The sequence below is a fragment of the Cicer arietinum genome, chromosome 3 (assembly GCF_000331145.2).
Source record: "Cicer arietinum cultivar CDC Frontier isolate Library 1 chromosome 3, Cicar.CDCFrontier_v2.0, whole genome shotgun sequence".
Lineage (NCBI taxonomy): Eukaryota > Viridiplantae > Streptophyta > Magnoliopsida > Fabales > Fabaceae > Cicer > Cicer arietinum.
This window is the reverse complement of record NC_021162.2, coordinates 63,154,770-63,160,492: the sequence shown is the minus strand read 5'-3', so window position 1 is coordinate 63,160,492 and position 5,723 is coordinate 63,154,770. Positions and strand designations below refer to the sequence as shown.

General features: G+C 28.6%; 1 non-coding gene across 1 annotated transcript; it reads left to right on the top strand.

The window, feature by feature from the left end:
- Nucleotides 1–698: 698 nt before the first annotated feature.
- Nucleotides 699–772, top strand: TRNAV-CAC (transfer RNA valine (anticodon CAC)). Its single transcript has one exon. It is a non-coding gene; the product is annotated as a tRNA-Val (tRNA).
- The last annotated feature ends 4,951 nt before the right edge of the window (nt 773–5,723 follow it).

Genomic DNA, 5,723 nt, shown 5'->3' with positions numbered 1-5,723 from the left:
TCTTGTGAGTATTATTCGTTGATGGGAGAAAACAATATTTAATAATGCCCTTCATGTTGATTATGTAGCAATAAAGTAAAAAAGGTTAGCATGATAATTCCATTGTATTTTACTTTTTTTTAAAATATATATTAAATTCATTAAGCTTTATAAATATTTATATTTTTTTTATCTTTTCTAAAATCATTTAGACACATGTATAGTTTTTAAAAGATTGTTAATAAAAGTTTATCTACTCAATTAATGTCATTAATATAATCACATGTATAGTCATTAAAACTTGTAAAATAGTATCTATATATCATCTTATTTATGAATAAAAAAAATCTCAATTTATAAAAGTTTGTTAAAATTTAAACTTTTTAAATAAACAAGTCACAATTTAAACTGTGAAAATAACAAATTAAACATAATGAAATGAAACTCTAAGTGTTCCATCTTCTCAACGCTCCGATGTAAATAACCAAAAACTAGTCGAACGATGAAAGTTTATTTGAACAACGAATATAAAAATAAAAACTTAACCAAATTGCAAGAACACCTTAATTTTCTCGTGCCATAATCTTCCAAATCCATGTCCAAGAAAGAGTCCCCACCATAGTGGAAAGTTTCCAATGAAAAGTATCCAAAATTAATCAGTTATGACAATGCATTAAACACGTTATATTAAATATTAATCTAAAGAAACATCATAACTTGTCTGGGTGGTGTAGTTGGTTATCACGCTAGTCTCACACACTAGAGGTCCTCAGTTCGAACCTGGGCTCAGACATACATTTTTTATATTTTTTCCTTGTCCGTATGTTTGGACTCATTAATATGAACTATCCCAGAAGACCACAGTAATTCATTCAGAGAAACTCCAAAACTACCCTAGTTTAATTAAGTTTATTTATTTATTTGCCTTTGTTTCAGCATATCCTCCTCTGTTCATAGACAAAAAGGGAAAGAAAAATACATATATTGCAACTACAGTAAAATAGCCACCAAATAATATTTACTAAATATTATTTCAATGTGTTATATATTGTCATTAAATTATACATATCTTTAACTAGAAATTTTCATATGAAATTAGTTAATTATTAACTGGCTTAACTTATTGCGTAGGCAGTGATGAAGCAAGGCATATCCTATTTCCTACATTCCGAATTGTGTTATTAATTTATAGTAATTAAGCAGCATGCATGTGATTTATCCATGGTTTTTCCGTAATAAAATATTGCTGAAACGGAAGAAAATTAATGAAAACAAAATAAAAGATAAGTGCTACACCAACCAAATCGTCGATTTGAATATAATAATATATGTCGGGAAATGATTCCCCCTGCCATAGAAACTCCTCATGTTTTATTTTTTTAAATTCTACATATTTTAATTTTGAAAAATTCTCCCTGTACCCCATTTTTATACCTATACCTCCATAATTTTTTGAAAATGACAATTATGCTCTTATTAATTCAACTTTTTTTTTTTTTTTTATAATTTCATCTTTTCTGGAACTACAAAAAAGATTTCCGGTACACACCTTATTTCCGGAAAACTTTTTTTAAGTTTTCCGGTACATAAATTGTTACCGAAAAACTTTAAAAAAGATTTCCGGTACAGAAGTGAAAAATTGTACTACCGGAAAACTTCATTCCAAAGATTTCCGGTATAGAAGGTGTTTCTAGAAAACTTTCTCAAAAAGATTTCCGGTACACACCATTTTTTTAATTTTTTTTTATTTTATTATTTTTATAAATGATAATACATTAGTCAATAATTAACGCGTCATAAATATTAATTAACACACATAAATATACCATAAATAATTAATACACTATTAATATACCATAATAATTCATAATTAATACACCATAATTAATAATTAATAATTAATACTCCTTCCATAATAAGATCTACAAATTAGTTAAAATCAAATAAATACTAATATAATAAAAAAAAATAAAACAAAAAAATTATTTTAAAAAATATTTAAAAAAAAATCAAACAACTACCGGAAAACATGTGGATGAAGTTTTTCGGTGGTTTCCGGAAATGTTACGTTGAAGTTTTCCAGAAATAATGTTCTGTACCGGAAAACTTTTTTCAAGTTTTCCGGAAACGATGTTCTGTACCGGAAAACTTTTTTCAAGTTTTTCGGAAACTTTTTCTTTTTGCTTGTTATTTCTGTTCCCGAAATGGTAAATGAAGAAATTAAAAAAAAAAATTATATATATGAGGGTATTTTAGTATTTTTCCTTTACTTTTGGGGGTATAGGAATAAATGAGTGGGTACAAGGGAAAATTTTCTTTAATTTTGTAGAACTAAGATTTAACTGGACCCTCCCTTTACCGAAGGGGATCCAGTCCCAATCCCGATCCAAACTGTTCGAACCCTCTTCCTTTCTTGTTCCTGGTTTCCTATTAAATTAATTATTGCATCTTCAATAACTTTATTGAAGGCGGTTTAAATTAATCTTACCGTTGAAATAATCTTATATTTTATTATTAATAATGTATACAAAACTTCAAACATCAAATTTAGACGTCTAGTGGTATTTATTTTAATAGTTAGTTATTAATTTAAGTATCAGTATTTTTTTTAGTGATATATTACACGTTAAAATAAGATGTTGGGTTGAGATATCATAAAATTTTAAAATTTTATTGTTTGATCTACTGAAAAGAGAGGAAAGATAAATTAATTTTGAGATGCGAAAGAGATGAAAAATATAAATCAAAATTAAAATTAAAATCAAGAGTAATTTGTTCTCACAAAAAAAAAAAAAATTGTCCATTCAAACTCAGATATATACCGTTAAGTATCGGTCAAGTATAAAAAATTAAGTGTTCGATGTGGAATACACAATCTCGATTTAGCGTATACTTTAGACGACTATTCATATTTGAGTTGTTTAAATGAAGATAAGAGAAAAATTTGTTAATGACATGACAAAGTATAAATTTGCACCAAGATTCAATTTCACTGTTTTAAAAGAGAGAAATAAAGAGAATGTAATAATTTCCATTCATATATAAAGCAAGAAGTACTTATCGATCATCTTTGAGATGTTTCATACACTGAAGTGCTGCATTTATTGAAGTTAATACAACAGAAAAATTATGTGCATTGGACAAGAAGACCAGAGGATTCACATGTTCTGAGAGACATATTTTGTACGCATCTTGATTGTATAACGTTGAACATGTTTCATTTTATTTTGATATGTGATAACACATGCAAAATAAATAAATATCGACTACCATTGCTTGAAATTGTCGGTGTAACATCTACTGGATTGATTATTTTTGTCGCATTTGTTTACTTGGAACAAGAGCGACAAGATAATTTTATCTGGACATTTGAAAAGGTAAGACACTTGTTTGTCTTTGAGAATTTAATTTCTAAAGTCATAATGACCGATATAGATCTTGCCATGATGAATGTTATTAGTGTTGTATTTCTTACTTCAATTAATTTGCTATGTCGTTTTCATATTGAAAAAATGTTTGGGCAAAATGCAAACAATATGTGAAAATGGATAGACAAGATGAGGTAATGGATTTATGAATTTTTTTTTTTTTTGTATATTCGACTAGTGTAGAGGAGTATGATCATCACTTGCAACACTTTGAACTAATGTATGTCGATATTATCCTTTTTATTGATTATGTTAAAGATCCATGGTTCGCACCTTACAAAAAAAGATTTGTCCGATCTTGGACAAATACAGTGATGCATTTTGGAAATACACTGACCAACATGTACTTTTCAATTATGATTTGTTTTAAAAATATGATTGATTAATTTATGTGATTTGTTTTAATTTGTATTATTTAATTTATTTGTAGAGCTGAGTTTCATCATTGGAGATTGAAAAACATGTTGCAAACTAGTAATGGAGTCTTGTGTAAAATTTGGGATGTTGTGAATATTATGTTGAAAAACTAAATGTGTAGCATCAAATTGTCTTTTCATAAAACCATTATCGTTGTTGAGTATGAGTATAATTCAAAATTTTCTCAAAGATTGCATCACTTTATATCAATAAAATATTTTTTAAAAATAGATAAACAATCAAAGAGGATAAATACTGACAAAACAAAATGTGGTTGGTCAATTAGAACAAATCATGTTTACCATGTGCTTATAAGTTGGTAACTTTGCAGATATCTGGTACTCTTACCCTTTAGATAACATTGATATTTTTTGGAGAAAATTAAGTGTGAAGCATGAATTGGAGAATGAAAAATCTTTATCACAATATGACTTTTTAGAAAAGTGGGAGAAAATGAAAGCATGCATTAAGACATAAGATATTATTGGTAAAATGATATTCATAACGAATGTGTGTGAAACATTTAAGTACTAGCCATAATAGTCCCTAGAGACCTCACCAATAAATATCACTAGAGGAGATAGACTCTGAAGGATCGTTATACATTCTCTTATATTCTTTTGCTACTCCTAATCTATACTAGCTTACACTTGAGGAACTCCACGCGAAATGCATTGAACACAACCAAATTATCGAAAACATCGCTCCAGTTGATATGAGACTGAAACTCCACCCCAATAAAAGTAGGCGGAGAACATCGATGTTGCTTCAAAATGATTGTTAGCTCGGTCATCATTGTATGGTGTAAACAATACATCTTTAAACAAAATAACATTCAGTCTCTCCCGATATGTTAACAACTCACCTTTAACAATATTTTTTGCAATCCACCTACAAGCTCTTAGAATATGCTTAGGAATCGTTCCATTATCATCCCACTTACATATGTTAGGAAACTGCTCGTAAATCCAACACTTCACCAAAAAAATTCACAAAAAAAAAGACAATTTAGTAAATTAAGAATACAGTTTAATAAATTAAAAATAGAACTTAATATGAATCTTATACTTGTAATAGGATCATATATCCTCCCAACTGTCTAATATCGTGAACAACTTCATCTCCCAAGTTGTCATAACCAATGAACATACTAATATATTTTGCCTCCACAAGAGTGTTAGTCTTGTCGACAAAAATAGTGCTGCCAACTAAATGCAAGAGCTACATTCTAGCAGCTCACTCAAACATGTTAGTTTGAATGAGATATTTATATAAATCACACAACCACTATAGTCTATATTGTGCATATTGTTTAAATTTATCTCAACAATCGCTTCCTCCAAGGTTGCTCCCAACAACTCATGTGCAACAATCACAATCTTATTAATGTTCATTTTTATTGGTGCATCGAAGAACTTACCAATGGGAGGAATATGAAGAAGAGTTGTGACGTCGTGTAATCTTCATCTCTCCAAATGACATATGCAACGAGTTGATCTCTTTATGCCACCTCTTTACCAAGGCATATATCAGACCAACATCAACCATCGTCAAATAAGCTGAAGACAAATGTATTAGCCCAAATTCTTGAATTCAATATTGTACAATATCTGGTACAAGTACGTTAGTAAACTTCTTCAGTTTTATGTCATGTGTGATCACCTTCAATGAGCCACGACCCTACGACTAATTGAAAAACATAACAATAAAATTTGTACTAAATTTCATTACAAAAATATACTAAATATATATATATATATATATATATATATATTTCTTAATTAAAAAGTTAATTAATTAAAATATATCTCTCATTCTCATATTCTCCGAACCACATGGTATTCATATTGTGTTAATATTGATGTCACCAATGGTCCTCTAGGAATCCAGGCTGCTGAA